At 50.0% G+C, this 17,477-nt stretch overlaps 1 non-coding gene across 1 annotated transcript; it reads left to right on the forward strand.

Moving 5' to 3' along the window:
• Positions 1–10,576: 10,576 nt before the first annotated feature.
• Positions 10,577–10,680, forward strand: LOC129137503 (small nucleolar RNA U13). The gene has a single exon (XR_008540102.1). It is a non-coding gene; the product is annotated as a small nucleolar RNA U13 (small nucleolar RNA).
• Positions 10,681–17,477: the final 6,797 nt, after the last annotated feature.

Genomic DNA, 17,477 nt, shown 5'->3' on the forward strand with positions numbered 1-17,477 from the left:
AAAGGTGGGGTCTCTCTATGTTGCCAAGGCTGGTCTCGAACTCCTTGGCTCAAGCCATCCTCCCACCTCGGCCTCCCAAAGTGCTGGGATTACAGACGTGAGCCACCGAGCCTGGTCTCCCAGCTTTTATTTTAGGTTCAGGGAGGCGTGTGTGGGTTCGTCACCTGGGTATACTGCATGATGCTGAGGCTTGGGCTATGAATGATCCTGTCATCCAGGAAGTAAGCATAATACCCAACAGTTTTTCAATTCTTACTCTCCACTGTCCCTCCCCACTCTAGGAGGTCCCAGTATCTATTGTTCCCATCTTTACATCCATGTGTGTACTCAATGTTTTTTTTGTTTTGTTTTGAGATGGAGTTGCGCTCTGTCGCATAGGCTGAAGTGCAATCATGCAATCTTGGCTCACTGCAACCTCCACCTCCCGGGTTCAAACGATTCTCCTGCTTCAGCCCCTCGAGTAGCTGGGATTAAAGGCGCCTGCCATCATGCCTGGCTAATTTTTGTATTTTTGTAGAGACAGGGTTTCGCCATATTGGCCAGGCTGATCTTGAACTCCTGACCTCAGATGATCCACCTGCCTCAGCCTCCCAAAGTGCTGGGATTACAGGTGTGAGCCACCGCACCCAGGCAATGTGTACTCAATGTTTAGATCTCATTTATAAGTGAGAACACGCAGTCCTTGGTTTTCTGTTCCTGGGTTAATTTGCTTAGGATAATGACCTCCAGCTACATCCATGTCAGAGCGAAGAATATGATTTCATTAGTGTTTATGGCTGGGCGTGCTGCATTCTTTCACTGCTTGCTGAGCATCAGCAGGGAAGCATTGCCTTGGGAACAGAACTTGATGGGAGGCCTCCTTGGGACCTCTCTCCTTCTCCGCCTCCTCCTCACTCTCCTCCCTCCTCCTCCATAAATTGGACCAAAACATATCCTGCTGGGGACCAAAACATATCCGCACTGGCTCACGCATGTAACCCCAGCACTTTGGGAGGCTGAGGCGGGTGGATCACTTGAGGTCAGGAGTTTGACACCAGCCTGGGCAACACGGTGAAACTCCATCTCTACTGAAAATACAAAATTGCTTGAATCTGGGAGGTGGAGGTTGCAGTGAGCCAAGATTGGGCCACTGCACTCCAGCCTGGGTTAACAAGTGAGACTCTGTTTCAAAAAAAAAAAAAAATATATATATATATATATATGGCCGGGCATGGTGGCTCTCGCCTGTAATCCCAGCACTTTGGGAGGCTGAGGCGGGCAGATCACAAGGTCAAGAGATCGAGACCATTCTGGCCAACATGGTGAAACCCCATCTCTACTAAAAGTACAAAAATTAGCTGGGTGTTGTGGTGCGTGCCTGTAGTCTCAGCTACTCAGGAGGCTGAGGCAGGAGAATTGCCTGAACCCAAAAGGTGGAGGTTGCAGTGAGTTGAGATTGTGCCACTGCACACCAGCCTGGTAACAGAGTGAGACTCCATCTCAAAAAAAAAAAATAAATAAATAAATAAATATATATATATATATATATATATATATATATATAAAATAGAGGACCAATTTCAGCAGCATATTAAAAGGATTTTATGGGGCCGGGCGTGGTGGCTCATGCCTGTAATCCCAGCACTTTGGGATGCCAAGGTGGGCGGATCATGAGGTCAAGAGTTTGAGACCAGCCTGGCCAACATGGTGAAACCCCATCTCTATTAAGAATACAAAAAGTAGCCGGGCGTGGTGGCGCATGCCTGTAAATCCCAGCTACTCAGGAGACTGAGGCAGGAGAATTGCTTGAACCCGGGAGGCAGAGGTTGCGGTGAGCCGAGGTCACACCATTGCACTCCAGCCTGGGCAATAAGAGCAAAACTATGTCTCAAAAAACAAAAACAAAAAATTAGCTGGGCGTGGAGGCGGGTGCCTGTAATCTCAGCTACTTGGGAGGCTGAGGCAGGAGAATCACTTGAACCCAGAAGGCAGAGGTTGCAGTGAGCCGAGATCACACCACTGCAGTCCAGCCTGGGCAAAAAGAGCGAAATTCCATCTCAAGAAAAAAAAAAGCCATGAAAAGGAATCAAATAGGAAGAAATGTAACCAATGAGGCAAAATATTTGTAACTGAAAACTACAAAAAATTAAAGAAACATAAATAAAAAGATATCCTACGTTTATAGAATGTAAAATTTATTGTTTGTTTGTTTTTTGAGAGAGAGTCTTGCTCTGTCACCCAGGCTGGAGTGCTGTGATGCAATCTTGGCTCACTGCAACCTCTGCCTCCTGGGTTCAAGTGATTCTTCTGCCTCAGCCTCCTGAGTGGCGGGAACTACAGGCACGTGCCACCACGCCCAGCTGATTTTTTTTTTTTTTTTGCATTTTTAGTAGAGACAGGATTTTACCATGTCGACAGGGCTGGTCTCAAACTCCTGACCTCAAGTGATCTGCCCGCCTCAGCCTCCCAAAGTGCTGAGATTACAGGCATGAGCCACTGCGCCCGGCCTGAATGTAAGATTTAATATTGTTAGGATGATGGTACTACCCAGAGCAATCTACAGATTCAATGCAATTTGTATCAAAATCCAAATGGTATTTTTAATATTTTACAGATATACAAAAACTCATCCTAAAATTTATGTGGAATCACAAGGCATCCTAAATAACACAAAAAAAGACGGAAAAAAAGGTCTGCAGAAAAAGAAGAAACCAGGTCTCTCATTTCCTGATTTCAAAACTTAAATACTAACCTACCACAATGAAAAGAGTGCGGTACTGGCATAAAGACAAACATATAAGGCCGCCTGTAATCTCAACAATTTGGGAGACTGAGGTGAGTGGATTGCTTGAGCCCAGGAGTTCAAAATCAACCTGGGCAACATGGCAAAACCCAGTCTTTACAAAAAATACAACAATTAGCTAGGCGTGGTAGCCTGCGCCTATAGTCCCAGCTACTGAGGAGGAGGCTGAGGTGGGAGGATCACTCAAGCCTAGGAGGCAGAGGTTGCAGTGAACCGAGATCATGCCAGTGCACTCCAGCCTGGGCAACAGAGTGAGACTCCGTCTCAAAAATAAAGAAAGAGAGAAACAAATAGACACATATATTAGACCAGTGTGAGAGGTGACAGCGTGCTGGCAGTCCTCACAGCCCTCGTTCGCTCTTGGCGCCTCCTCTGCCTGGGCTCCCACTTTGGCGGCATTTGAGGAGCCCTTCAGCCCACCACTGCTCTGTGGGAGCCCCTTTCTGGGCTGGCCAAGGCCGGAGCCAGCTGCCTTAGCTTGCGGGGAGGTGTGGATGGAGAGGCACGAGTGGGAAGCGGGGCTGCGCGCCGCGCTTGCGGGCCAGCTGGAGGTCCGAGTGGGCGTGGGCTTGGCGGGCCCTGCACTAGGAGCCACCAGCCGGCCCTGCCGGCCCCGGGCAATGAGGGGCTTAGTACCCGGGCCAGCGGCTGCGGACGGTGTACTGGGTCCCCCAGCAGTGCCAGCCCACCGGCGCTGCTCTCGATTTTTCACGGGGTCTTAGCTGCCTTCCCGCCGGGCAGGGCTCCGGACCTGCAGCCCGCCATGCCTGAGCCTCCCACCCCCTCCATGGGCTCCTGTGAGGCCGGAGCCTCCCCAGGAGCACCGTCCCCCGCTCCTCGGCGCCCAGTCCCATCGACCACCCAAGGGCTGAGGAGTGCAGGCAGACAGCGCGGGACTGGCAGGCAGCTCCACCTGCAGCCCCAGTGCGGGATCCACTGGGTGAAGCCAGCTGGGCTCCTGAGTCTGCTGGGGACGTGGAGAACCTTTATGTCTAGCTCAGGGATTGTAAATACACCAATGGGCACTCTGTATCTAGCTCAAGGTTTGTAAACACACCAATCAGCACCCTGTGTCTAGCTCAGGGTTTGTGAATGCACCAGTCGACACTCTGTATCTAGCTATCTGGTGGGGCCTTGGAGAACCTTTGTGCTGACACTCTGTATCTAGCTAATCTGGTGGGGAGGTGGAGAACATTTGTGTCTAGCTCAGGGATTGTAAACGCACCAATCAGCACCCTGTCAAAACAGACCACTCAGCCCTACCAATCAGCAGGATGTGGGTGGGGCCAGATAAGAGAATAAAAGCAGGCTGCCCGCGCCCACAGTGGCAACTCGCTCGGGTCCTGTTACACGCTGTGGAAGCTTTGTTCTTTCGCTCTTTGCGATAAATGTTGCTACTGCTCACTCTTTGGCTCCACGCTGCTTTTATGAGCTGTAACACCACGAAGGTATGCAACTTCACTTCTGAAGCCAGCGAGACCATGAGCCCACCGGGAGGAATAAACAATTCCAGACGCGCCACCTTAAGAGCTGTAACACTCACCGCGAAGGTCTGCAGCTTCACTCCTGAACCAGCGAGACCACGAACCCACCAGAAAGAAGAAACTCCAAACACATCCGAACGTCAGAAGGAACAAATTCCAGACGCGCCACCTTAAGAGCTGTAACACTCACCGCGAGGGTCCGCGGCTTCATTCTTGAAGTCAGTGAGACCAAGAACCCACCAATTCCGGACACAAGTGGAATAGATTAGAGAGCCCAGAAATAAACCTTCTACATGGAAGATTAATTTTTGACAAGGGTTCCAAGACCACTTAATGGGGGAAAGAACAACCTTTTCGATAATAGCAGTGGGACAACTGGATATCTATATGCAAAAGAATAGTCCAGGTGTGGTGGTTCACACCTGTAATCCCAGCACATTGGGAGGCCAAGGCAGGCAGATCACCTGAGGTCAGGAGTTCAAGACCAGCCTGGCCAACATGGTGAAACCCCATCTCTACTAAAATACAAAAAAATGAGCTGAGCCTGGTGGCATGCAGCTGTAATCCCAGCTAGTTGGGAGGCTGAGGCATGAGAATCGCTTGAACCCGGGAGGGGGAGGTTGCCATGAGCTGAGATTGCGCCACTGCACTCCAGCCTGGGTGACACAGCAAGACTCCATCTCAAAAAAAAAAAAAAAAAAGTCTTTACTTATAATAGATCAATTTAGGTTTTATATTTCTTTTTTTCTTTTTCTTTTTGAGTTGGAATTTCCCTCTTGTTGCCCAGGCTGGAGTGCAATGGCGCCATCTCAGCTCACTGCAGCCTCAGCCTCCTGGGTTCAAGTGACTCTCCTGCCTCAGCCTCCAGAGTAGCTGGGATTATAGGCACATGCCATCATACCCGGCTAATTTTTGTATTTATTTATTTTTGAGACAGAGTCTCGCCCTGTCACCCAGGCTAGAGTGCAATGGCACAATCTCGGCTTACTGCAACCTCCACCTCCCCGGTTGAAGTGATTCTCCTGCCTCAGCTGGGATTACAGGCGTGCGCCACTTGCCTGGCTAATTTTTTGTATCTTTAGTAGACATGAGGTTTCACCATGTTGGTCAGGCTGGTCTCAAACTCCTGATCTCAGATGATCTGCTTGACTCAGCCCCTCAAAGTGCTGGGATTACAGACGTGAGCCACCATGCCTGGCCTAGATTTTATATTTCTTCTTAAGGTTGGTGTTTAAATTCCCCTAGGAATTTGTTCCTTTCATCTAATTTGTTGGCATACAACTATTCATAGTATTCCCTGATAATTCTTTTACTTATCTAATGTTGGTAGTGATGTCTCCTCTTTTGCTCCTGTTTTGCAGTTTGAGTCTCCTCTGCTTTTTTCTTGGTCAGTCCATCTAAAGGTTCATCAATTTTATGGATTTTTCAAAGAACCAAATTATTTTGGTTTTACTTACTTCCTCTATTTTTTAAATCTCTGCTGCATTTATTTCTGCTCATCTTTATTATCTTTTTTTTTTTTTTTTTTTTTTGAGACGAAGTCTCTTGTCACCCAGGCTGGAGTGCAGTGGTGAGATCTCAGCTCACTGAAAACTCCGCCTCCTGGGTTCGAGCGATTCTTGTGCCTCAGCCTCCTGAGTAGCTGGGACCACAGGTATGTGCCACCATGCCTGGCTAATTTTTTTATTTAGCAGAGACAGGCTTTCACCATGTTGGCCAGGATGGTGTCAAGCTCCTGGCCTCAAGCTGTCTGCCCGCTTCAGCCTCCCTAAACTGGGATTACAGGTGTGAGTAATCCTCTGCCTCTGGGAGGCAGAAGTTGCAGTGAGCCAAGATCACACCACTGTACTACAGCCTGTGCAACAGAGCGAGACTCCACCTCAAAAAAAAAAAAAAAAATTAGCCAGACATGGTGGCACATATCTGTAGTTCCAGCTGCTTGGGGGACTGAGGCAGGGGGCTTGCTTGAGCCTAGGAGATCAAGGCTGCTATAACCCATGTTTATGCCACTGCACTGCAGCCTGGGCAACAAAGTGAGAACCTGTCTCAAAATAAAAATAAAAATAAGTAAATAGGCCGGGCACGGTGGCTCATGCCTGTAATCCCAGCACTTTGAGAGGCTGAGGTGTGAGGATCATGAAGTCAGGAGTTTGAGACCAGCCTGGTCAACATAGTGAAACCTTGTCTCTACCAAAAATACAAAAATTAGCCAGGTGTGGTGGTGGGCACCTGTAGTCCCAGCTACTCGGGAGGGCAAAGCAGGAGAATCGCTTGAACCCGGGAGGCAGAGGTTGCAGTGAGCTGAGATCGTGCCATTGCACTCCAGGCTGGGTGACAGAGTGAGACTCCATCTCAAAAAAAAAAAAAAAAAAAGGAAATAAATATAGCTTCCTAGGGGATTCTGTTTGCAGAGTGTGTCGAGAATATGAAGCCCAGAATTCAAGACTGCATTATGGACTGTGAAGGCTGAGGAGGGCTGTGAGGAAAGAGTGGGTAGGTTAAAGGAGCAGAGGCAACTGTCATGCCCTGTGGCTCTTCTATAGGAAAAGAGGAAAGAGTGAGCCTTGGGCTGTGTTTTGTGAGGGAATAGTGCCCTCCCTTTGTGGGTAAGCAAAGTTGGCTCGGAAGATGAAGACAGATGAGTCAAGAAGGTCAGGGTGTCAGGGGGAGCACAAAAAGAAGGCGAAATATGCCCTTCTACACTCAAACTTGAAGGTATTCGGGGCCTGGTGGCTGGATCTGAGGCCATGCTGAGTCCTGAAGAGGGGACCAAAGTCTTGCTTTGTGAAAACTGTCTAGACCGTCCTAGCAATTCCATTTGTTTTTGACTGTCCTAGCAATTCCATTTTTTTTTTTTTTGACAGAATCTCACTCTTGTCGCCCAGGCTGGAGTGCAGTGGCACAATCTCAGCTCATTGCAACCTCCACCTCCTGGGTTCAAATGATTCTCCTGCCTCAGCCTCCCAAGTAGCTGGGATTACAGGCGCCTGCCCCTGCGCCCAGCTAATTTTTGTATTTTTGGTAGAGACAGGGTTTCACCATCTTGGCCAGGCTGCTCTTGAACTACTGACCTTGTGATCCACCCACCTTGGCCTTCCAAAGTGCTGGGATTACAGGCGTGAGCCACTGTGACTGGCTTTTTTTTTTTTTTTTTTTTTTTTCTGAGACGGAGTCTCGCTCTGTCACCCAGGCTGGAGTGCAGTGGCGCAGTCTCAGCTCACTACAAGCTCCACCTCCCGGGTTCGCGCCATTCTCCTGCCTCAGCCTCCTGAGTAGCTGGGACTACAGGCGCCCGCCACTGCGCCCAGCTAATTTTTTGTATTTTTAGTAGAGATGGGGTTTCACTGTGTTAGCCAGGAGGTTCTCGATCTCCTGACCTCATGATCTGCCCGCCTCGGCCTCCCAAAGTGCTGGGATTACAGGCGTGAGCCACTGCGCCCGGCTGCCTTTTTAAATTTAAAAAACTTTTTTTTTTTTTTGAGACAGTCTCTCTCTGTCCCCCAGGCTGGAGTGCAGTGGCGGGATCTCAGCTCACTGCAACCTCTACCTCCCAGGTTCAAGCAATTCTGCCTCAGCCTCCCAAGTAGCTGGGATTACAGGCACACGGCACCACACCTGGCTAATTTTTGTATTTTTAGTAGAGATAGGTTTTCACCATGTTGGCCAGGCTGCTCTCGAACTCCTAACCTCAGGTGATCCTCCTGCCTCGGCCTCCCAAAGTGTGAGTACAGGCGTTAGTCACCACTGCTCCTGGCCTCCATTCTCATCTTTTCTGATTGGAGAACTCGGTTCTCTAGAGCACAGAAGTAGCACTTCTTTCCCCTGGTCCCTGGAGAGTAAGGTCTTGTTCACATCTGTGCATGGGGCTCAGATCAGGGCCTGGTACAGAGAAAGTGCACAATAAATGGGTGTTTAAGTCTGGGCATGGTGCCTCATATCTGTAATCCTAGCACTTTGGGAGGCCAATGTGGGAGGATCACTTGAGCCCAGGAATTCAAGACCAGCCTGGACAACAAAGCAAGACCCCAATCTCTACCAAAAAATAGAAAAATTAGCCAGGTGTGGTGGCACGTTCCAGCTACCCGGGAGGCTGAGGTGAGAGGATTGCTTGAGCTGGGAGGCTTCAGTGAGCTGTGCTCGTACCACTGCACACCAGCCTGGGAGACACAGTGAGACCCTGTCTCAAAAAATATAATAAAAGTCTAAAAAATAAATGGGGGCTGGGCGTGGTGGCTCATGCCTGTAATCCCAGCAGTCTGGGAGGCCAAGGTGGGCAGATCACCTGAAGTCAGGAGTTCAAGACCAGCCTGGCCAACATAGTGAAACTCTGTCTCTACTAAAAATACAAAAATTAGCCGGGCATGGTGGCGGGTGCCTGTAATCCCAGCTACTCAGGAGGCTGAGGCAGGAGAATTGCTTGAACCCAGGAGACGGAGGTTGCAGTGAGCCAAGATCACGCCACTGCACTCCAGCGTGGGCAACAGAGCAAGCCTCTGTCTCAAAAATAAATAAACATAGGCCAGGTGCAGTGGCTCATGCCTATAATCCCAGTACTTTCAGAGGCTGAGGCAGAAAAATCACTTGAGGTCAGAAGTTCGAGACCAGCCTGGCCAACATGGTGAACCCTCATCTCTACTAAAAATACAAAAATTAGCCAGGCGTGGTGGTGCATGCCTGTAATCCAGCTACTTGGGAGGCCGAGGCAGAAGAATTGCTTGAACCCAGGAGGCAGAGGTTGCAGTGAGCCAAGATTGTGCCACTGCACTCCAGCTTGGGTGACAAAGTGAGACTTTGTCTCAATTAAAAAAAAAAAAATAGCCAGGCGTGGTGGCTCACGCCTGTAATCCCAGCACTTTGGGAGGTCAAGGCGGGCGGATCAACTGAGGTCAGGAGTTCAAGACCAGCCTGGCCAGCATGGCGAAATGCCATCTCTACTAAAAGTACCAAAATTAGCCAGGTGTTGGGGTGGGCACCTATAATCCCAGCTACTCAGGAGGAGGAGGCGGCAGAATCACTTGAACCCAGGAGACGGAGGTTGCAGTGAGCTGAGATCGCGCCACTACACTCCAGCCTGGGTGACAAGAGCAGACTCCGTCTCAAAAAAATAAAATAAAATAAATAAATAAAATAAAATAACAAATGGGTGTTTAAATGAATGATGTTCATGGAATCCCTCCCCAGTGCTTTGCTTTCCACAAAGTTCTGCATGGAAGTCTCAATAAATTGTGGTTGAATGCTTGACACTTAGTAACTGTGATGAAAGCAGAATTCATATTTCATCACCTGGCCAGCAAATGTTTTGTTGTATTATTATTATTATTATTATTATTTTTTGAGATGGAGTCTTGCTCTGTTGCCCAGGCTGGAGTGCAGTGGCGTGATCTCGGCTCACTGCAAGCTCCACCTCCCGGGTTCACACCATTCTCCTGCCTCAGCCTCCCAAGTAGCTGGGACTACAGGTGCCCGCCACCATGCCCGGCTAATTTTTTTTTTTGTATTTTTAGTAGAGATGGGGTTTCACCGTGTTAGCCAGGATGGTCTCGATCTCCTGACCTTGTGATCCGCCTGCCTTGGCCTCCCAAAGTGCTGGGATTACAGGCTTGAGCCACCGTGCCTGGCCTGCTTGTCTTATATAGTATTGACCAGTAAAATGTTTTTTTTTTTTTTTTGAGCCAGAGTCTCACTCTGTCGCCAGGCTGGAGTGCAGTGGCGTGATCTCGGCTCACTGCAATCTCCGCCTCCTGGGTTCAAGTGATTCTTCTGCCTCAGCCTCCTGAGTAACTGGGACCACAGGCTCCCACCACCATGCCCAGGTAATTTTTGTATTTTTAGTAGAGACAGGGTTTCTTTTTCTTTCTTTCTTTCTTTCTTTTTTTTTTTGGAGACAGAGTCTCGCTCTTTCACCCAGGCTGGAGCTCAGTGGCATGATCTCGGCTCACTGCAACCTCCACCTCCCAGGTTCACGCCATTCTCCTGCCTCAGCCTCCTGAGTAGCTGGGACTACAGGTGCTTGCCACCACACCCGGCTAATTTTTTGTATTTTTAGTAGAGATGGGGTTTCACCATGTTAGCCAGGATGGTCTCGATCTCCTGACCTTGTGATCCACCCACCTCGGCCTTCCAAAGTGCTGGGATTACAGGCTTGAGCCACCGCACCCGGCCCGTAGAGACAGGGTTTCACCATGTTGACCAGTATGGTCTCGATCTCCTGACCTCAGGTGATCCACCTGCCTCGGCCTCCCAAAGCGCTGGTATTACAGGAGTGAGCCACCGGGCCTGGCCAAGATGTCTTTCAAATAATTAAAGCCACATCTTTTTGTAGTTCATAAACATGATGACTGTGTTTTCATGCTCATGCGTGAGTTGCACCTCCCTCAAACCTTGTTTTGACATTGACACATTATCTGCCTGATGTAAAAATAATGAAATCCAATATACTAAGATCAGGAGATTTCACAATAAAATCCCAATTTCTGTTTCTTTTAAAAAATCAGGCCAGCCATGATGGCTTATGCCTGGAATTCCAGCACTTTGGGAGGCCCAGGCAGAAGGATCACTTGATCCTGGAAGTTCAAGATCAGCATGGTTAACACAGGGAGACCTGGTCTCAATTTAAAAATTAGCTGGGCATGGCACTTTGGGAGACTGAGGCAGGTGGATCACCCGAGATCAGGAGTTTGAGACCAGCTTGCCCAATATGGTGAAACCTCATCTCTGTATTAAAAAAAAAAAAAAATTAGCCAGTTGTGGTAATGAGCGCCTGTAGTCCCAGCTACTCGAGAGGCTGAGGCAGGGGAATCACTGGAACCCGGGAAGTGGAGGTTGCAGTGAGCCAAGATCTCGCCATTGCACTTGAGCCTGGGTAACAGAGTGAGACTCTGTCTCAAAACAAACAAACAAACAAACAAAAACATTAGCCATAGCCCCAGTTATCTGGAGGCTGAGATGGAGGCTGAGAACCCACGAGTTCGTTCAAGGCTGCAGTGAGCTATCATTGCACTCCAGCCAGGATGACAGAGCAAGACCCTGTCTCAAAATAAAATAAATACTTTGGGAGGCCAAAGTGGGCAAATCACCTGAGGTCAGGAGTTCAAGACCAGCCAGGTCAACATGGCGAAACCTCATCTCTACTAATAAAATACAAAAATTAGCCAGGCGTGGTGGTGTGTGCCTATAATCCCAGCTACCCAGGAGGCTGAGGCAGGAGAATCACTTGATCCCAGGAGGCAGAGGTTGCAGTAAGCCGAGATTGTGCCACTGCACTCCAGCCTGGGCAACAAGAGCAAAACCCCATCTCAAATAAATAAATAAATAGAAATAAATAAAATGGGCCGGGCGTGGTGGCTCACGCCTGTAATCCCAGCACTTTGGGAGGCCGAGGCGGGCGGATCACGAGGTCAGGAGATCGAGACCATCCTGGCTAACACGGTGAAACCCCGTCTCTACTAAAAATACAAAAAAAAATTAGCCGGGCGTGGTAGCGGGCGCCTGTAGTCCCAGCTACTCGGGAGGCTGAGACAGGAGAATGGCGTGAACCCGGGAGGCGGAGCTTGCAGTGAGCCGAGATCGCGCCACTGCACTCCAGCCTGGGCGACTGAGCGAGACTCCGTCTCAAAAAAAAAAAAAAAAAAAAAAGAAATAAATAAAATGGTTACTTTATGTTATTTCACCTCAATAATTTTAAGTAAAATAAAATTAGATAACTGATAGCCAGGCATGGTGGTGGATGCCTGTAATCCCAGCTACTTAGGAGGCTGAGGCAGGAGAATCGCTTGAATCCGAGGCAGAGGCTGCAGTGAGCCAAGATCACGCCACTGCACTCCAGCCTGGGTGACAGAGCAAGACTCCGTCTCAAAAAAAAAAAAAAAAAATTTAGATAACTGATTAGAAGGTACTGAAGTTTGCCATCCTTTGGAAATGATCCTCTTCATTAGAAAGATGAGGATCCTGAGGCCCTACAAGGGAAGTGTCAGGTCAGTGGAAGAGACTGAAAGGGAAGTCTGGTTCCCACCCCGGCAGCACAGTCGCTGCCTCCTCTCCCCTTTACTTAGGCTATGAACTCTGGTGTGATACAGACCACAACCCGTTCACCATAGGTTACACCCCACATCTTCTGGCTCGGACCCTGGCACTTGAACTGTCAGCCTCCAAGTAGCTGGGACAATAGGCCAGCTCAACAAATGCCCCCTGCTCATTAAAATTTTTTTTGTAGAGTTGGGGTCTTGTTATGTTGCCCAGGGTGGTCTCAAATTCCTGATCTCTAGCAACTCTCGCCTTGGCCTCCCAAAGTGCTGAGATTACAGGCATGAGCCACTGTACACAGTCTTGATGTATTACCTTTTATTTTTAAAAAAAATTTTATAAAGACGGGTGTAACCATGTTGTCCATGCTGGTCTCAAACTCCTGGGCTCAGGCAATCCTCCCGACTTGGCTTCCCAAAGTGCTTGGATTACTGGTGTGAGCCGTGCCTGGCTTGCTTTTTTTGTTTGTTTGTTTTTGAGATGGAGTCTCACTGTTGCTCAGGCTGGAGTGCAGTGGCGCAATCTCGGCTCACTACAACCTCTGCCTCCTGAGTTCAAGGGATTCTCCCATCTCAGCCTCCCGAGTAGCTGGGATTACAGGTGTGTGCCACCACACCTGGCTTATTTTTGTATTTTTAGTAGAGATGGGGTTTCACCATGTTGGCCAGGATGGTCTTGATCTCCTGACCTCATGATCCACCTGCCTACATCTGGTTTTTTTAATTAAAAAAATTTTTTTAAGTACTTTTTTTCTTTTGAGATGGAGTCTCACTCTGTCACCCAGGCTGGAGTGCAATGGCACAATTGTGGCTCACTGCAACCTCCACCTCTTGGGTTCAAGCAATTCTCCTGTCTTAGCCTCCCAAGTAGCTTGGACTACAGGCATGCACCACTATGCCTGGCTAATTCTTGTATTTTTAGTAGAGATGGGGTTCCACCATGTTGGCCAGGCTGGTCTCGAACTCCTGACTTTGTGATCCACCTGCCTCAGCCTCCCAAAGTGCTGGGATTACAGGCATGAGCCACCATGCCCAGCCTAAAGTACTTTTCATTAGAGACAGTACTTTATTCAAACTGCTTCTCTTCTCGTGCTTTTGTGTCTTGAGACAGTCTGTCTGTCACCCAGGTTGGAATGCAGTGGTGTGATGACAGCTCACTGAAGCCTCGACCTTCCAGGCTCAGGTGATCCTCCCACCTCAGTCTTCTGAGTTGCTGGGACTATAGGTGTGTGCCACCATGCCTGGTGGATGTATGACTGTTTATGTAGGAACGTCTGTTAATTGTAAATTTCCTCCAAAACCACCCTGTTGTTGCAGAAATGACAGGCTGTGAGCACTGTAGCCACCTATACATTCCTTCCAGAGCACTATGCTTTTGCTCCAAGACATAAGCGGTAGGTCTTGGGGCTGTGGTGTGGAGATCTGTCATGGCGCAGCCCAAGACCATGCTTTTGTGTGTAAGTTCCTTAATAAATCACCCAAAACTGACAAACTGGATTTGTCTGCTTCCTTTTTTTTTTTGGCTCCTTTGGCATGAGGGTCACTTGGCATATACGGCCCTTTCACGGAATGCACAGCAACTCCAACAAAGAGAGATGATTCTTTCACAGATGAAGCTGCTGAGGCTTAGAGAAGCGAGATTGTCCCAAGGGTGGCAGCTTCTAAGGGAAGGGCTGGAATGTGAACCCAGGCATCTTGACTTGAGCCTTGTCCTTTTGGCCCCTATGCCCTCCCACCTCCCAACCCAGGGGATTAGCTAAAATTTAGGAAAGCAGCTCATGTTATTTAAAGGGAGGGGAGGCCGGGCATGGTGGCTCATGCCTGTAATCCCAGCACTTTGGGACGCTGAGGCGGGCAGATCACTTGAGGCCAGGAGTTCAAGACCAGTCTGGCCAACATGGTGAAAACCCATCTGTACTAAAAATATGAAAATTAGCCGGGTGTGGTGGCGAGTGTCTGTAGTCCCAGCTACTCGGGAGGCTGAGATTGCAGTGAGTTGAGATTGCACCACTGAACTCCAACCTGGGTGACAGGGCAAGACTCTGTCTATAAAATAAATAAATTATAAAATAAATAAATTAAAAAATAAATAAAATTTCAGAAAGCAGCTCACTTTATGTAAAGGGACAGGAAACAGCAACAGATGACATATATATAGGATGATTCCAGTCTAGTAATAAATATACACACACCAGAAAGAGAGGCATTAAAATGTTAACGGTAGTTAACAGCCTGGGCGACAGAGCGGAGACCCTGTCTCAAAAAAAAAAAAAAAAAGTTAAGAAAAGGAGTGACAATCCACGTGTGGCCCACAAAGCTTAAAATATATACTATCTAGCCCTGGGCAGAAAAGGGTTTGACAATGCTGTTCAAAGGTCACCATTGGTAGATTGGAAACTGAAAAAGGTATATACCCTGGCATTGGACAACACAATGGCTGTGCCTCCTGCCTAAGAATGCTGAACTGGCCAAGTGAGGTACTTGGCAGCCCAGCCCTGAAATGCATAAGCTCTCCAGCCTTTTCATCACTGCTCCTCCCTGGTTCTTAACCTCTGGCCACTCGATCCTCTGGCTTCCCTTCCACCAAGCACTCGCACATTGAGTCCAGTCCCTAGCCCTCTCCTCTAGGCTGCCCCCTCTGGAAATGTAAGCAGCACCAGGTATAAGAGCCAGGCACAGGCTGCCTTGACGTGCACCTAGCCCCCTTACTTCCCCGTTGTGTGGAAGGTAAATCACTTCTCTTTGGGTCTGTTTTCCCATCTACAAGTTGGGAATGACAATAGGGTTATTCTGAGATTAAGTGAGATAAGGCAGCTAAAGCACGCAGTATGGAAGTGGTCAACATGCTGGCTCTGATGTCAGCCACGACCAGACTTCGGGTAACTATTTATAAGTCATTCCCTTCAAAACCTTTCTCTCTGTTCTTTCTCTCCTGTGACAGACTAATACTTGTGCCCCTTCCCTTCATTTAGAAACAAAATGACCCAAGTTTAAATGAACATGTAACTATCCAGCTAGAGGCATTTTAGTCTCACATATAGGGTGGTAAGAAGGTGAGACTAAGTTCTGGCCAATGGGATCAGTGTAATTTCCAGGCCCTGTATTTCCGCTTCCTTTTGCATGGGCTTGAACGAGGACTTGGGGCTGGTGAGCCGCTTTAACCACACAGATGACAACCTCGGGGATGCAAGAACAACATGACAGCGCAGCCCTGGGTCCCTAGATGATTTTGCATAACGGTTGTTGTCTAACCCTAACCCTGGACCAATCACCTCTGAACTGTCACATGAGAAATAAGCTATTTTGCTGAGTCACTGTTTGGGGCTCCTTGTGACAGAAGCTGAGTCTAGAATCTAGTTAGTGCACGTCAGAAGGCTTCTCTTCAACTTCAGTATCAGTCCGCCCTCCATATGTGCTGTTCTTGTACTTCCGAACACAAAGAATATTCCAGCTATTTCTTGAAAACAGTCACATTTGTTTATCCTCCAGTCAGGAGAATGTGTCATTCTTGACTCCTTCAACTCTCGAATCCACTGGTCACAATAGCTTCAGTTTTTTACATCTGCACCTCTTCAATCCTCCCCCACCTCCGACCCCAGGCACCCTGACTTCAGATGGTTTTTTTTTTTTTTTGGCTTCATGCTCTTTGCTTCCAGTTTCATACTCTTACACAATGATGCTTCATTCTCTTAAAATGGAATCCATTCATGTTATTTTGTTACCTTTTTTTAGAGACAGGGTCTTGCTCTATTCCCCAGGCTGGAGTGCAGTGGTATAATCATAGCTCACTGTACCCTTTACTTAAATAGACCTTAAGTTCCTGGGCTCAAGTGATCCTGCTGCCTCAGTCTCCCCAGCAGCTTGGACTACTGGCCCACACAACCATGTCTGGCTAAATTTTAATTTTTTGTCCTCTCCCTCCCCCTCCCCCTCCCTCTCCCACTTTCCACAGTCTCCCTCTGATGCCGAGCCGAGGCTGGACTGTACTGCCACCATCTCGGCTCACTGCAACCTCCCTGCCTCATTCTCCTGCCTCAGCCTGCCAAGTGCCTGGGATTGCAGGTGTGCTCCGTCTGTGTTTTTTGGTGGAGACGGGGTTTCGCCGTGTTGGCCGGGCTGGTCTCCAGCTCCTGACCGCTAGTGATCCGCCAGCCTCGGCCTCCCGAGGTGCTGGGATTGCAGACGGAGTCTCGTTCACTCAGTGCTCAATGGTGCCCAGGCTGGAGTGCAGTGGTGTGATCTCGGCTCGCTACAACCTCCACCTCCCAACCACCTGCCTTGGCCTCCCAAAGTGCCGAGATTGCAGCCTCTGCCCGGCCGCCACCCCGTCTGGGAAGTGAGGAGCGTCTCTGCCTGGCCGCCCATCATCTGGAATGTGAGGAGCCCCTCTGCCTGGCTGCCTGGCCTGGAAAGTGAGGAGCGTCTCTGCCTGGCCGCCATCCCATCTAGGAAGTAAGGAGCGCCTCTTCCCGGCCGCCATCCCATCTGGGAGGCGAGGAGCGTCTCTGCCAGGCTGCCCATCGTCTGAGATGTGGGGAGTGCCTCTGCCCGGCCGCGACCCCGTCTGGGAGGTGAGGAGCGTCTGAGAAGTGAGGAGACCCTCTGCCTGGCGACCGCCCTGTCTGAGAAGTGAGGAGCCCCTCCGCCCGGCAGCCACCCCATCTGGGAAGTGAAGAGCGCCTCCGCCCGGCAGCCACCCCGTCCGGGAGGGAGGTGGGGGTCAGCCCCCGCCAGGCCAGCCGCCCCGTCCGGGAGGGGGGTGGGGGGGTCAGCCCCCCACCCAGCCAGCAGCCCCGTCCGGGAGGGAGGTGGGGGGGTCAGCCCCCCGCCCGGCCAGCTGCCCCGTCCGGGAGGTGAGGGGTGCCTCTGCCCGGCCACCCCTACTGGGAAGTGAGGAGCCCCTCTGCCCGGCCAGCCGCCCCGTTCGGGAGGGAGGTGGGGGGGTCAGCCCCCCCGCCCAGCCAGCCGCCCCATCCGGGAGGGAGGTGGGGGGGTCAGCCCCCCCACCCGGCCAGCCGCCCCATCCGGGAGGGAGGTGGGGGGGTCAGCCCCCTTCCCAGCCAGCCGCCCCGTCCGGGAGGTGAGGGGCGCCTCTGCCCGGCCCTCCCTACTGGGAAGTGAGGAACCCCTCTGCCCGGCCGCCACCCCGGCTGGGAGGTGTGCCCAACAGCTCATTGAGAACGGGCCATG

The sequence above is a fragment of the Pan troglodytes genome, chromosome 18 (genome assembly GCF_028858775.2).
Source record: "Pan troglodytes isolate AG18354 chromosome 18, NHGRI_mPanTro3-v2.0_pri, whole genome shotgun sequence".
NCBI lineage: Eukaryota > Metazoa > Chordata > Mammalia > Primates > Hominidae > Pan > Pan troglodytes.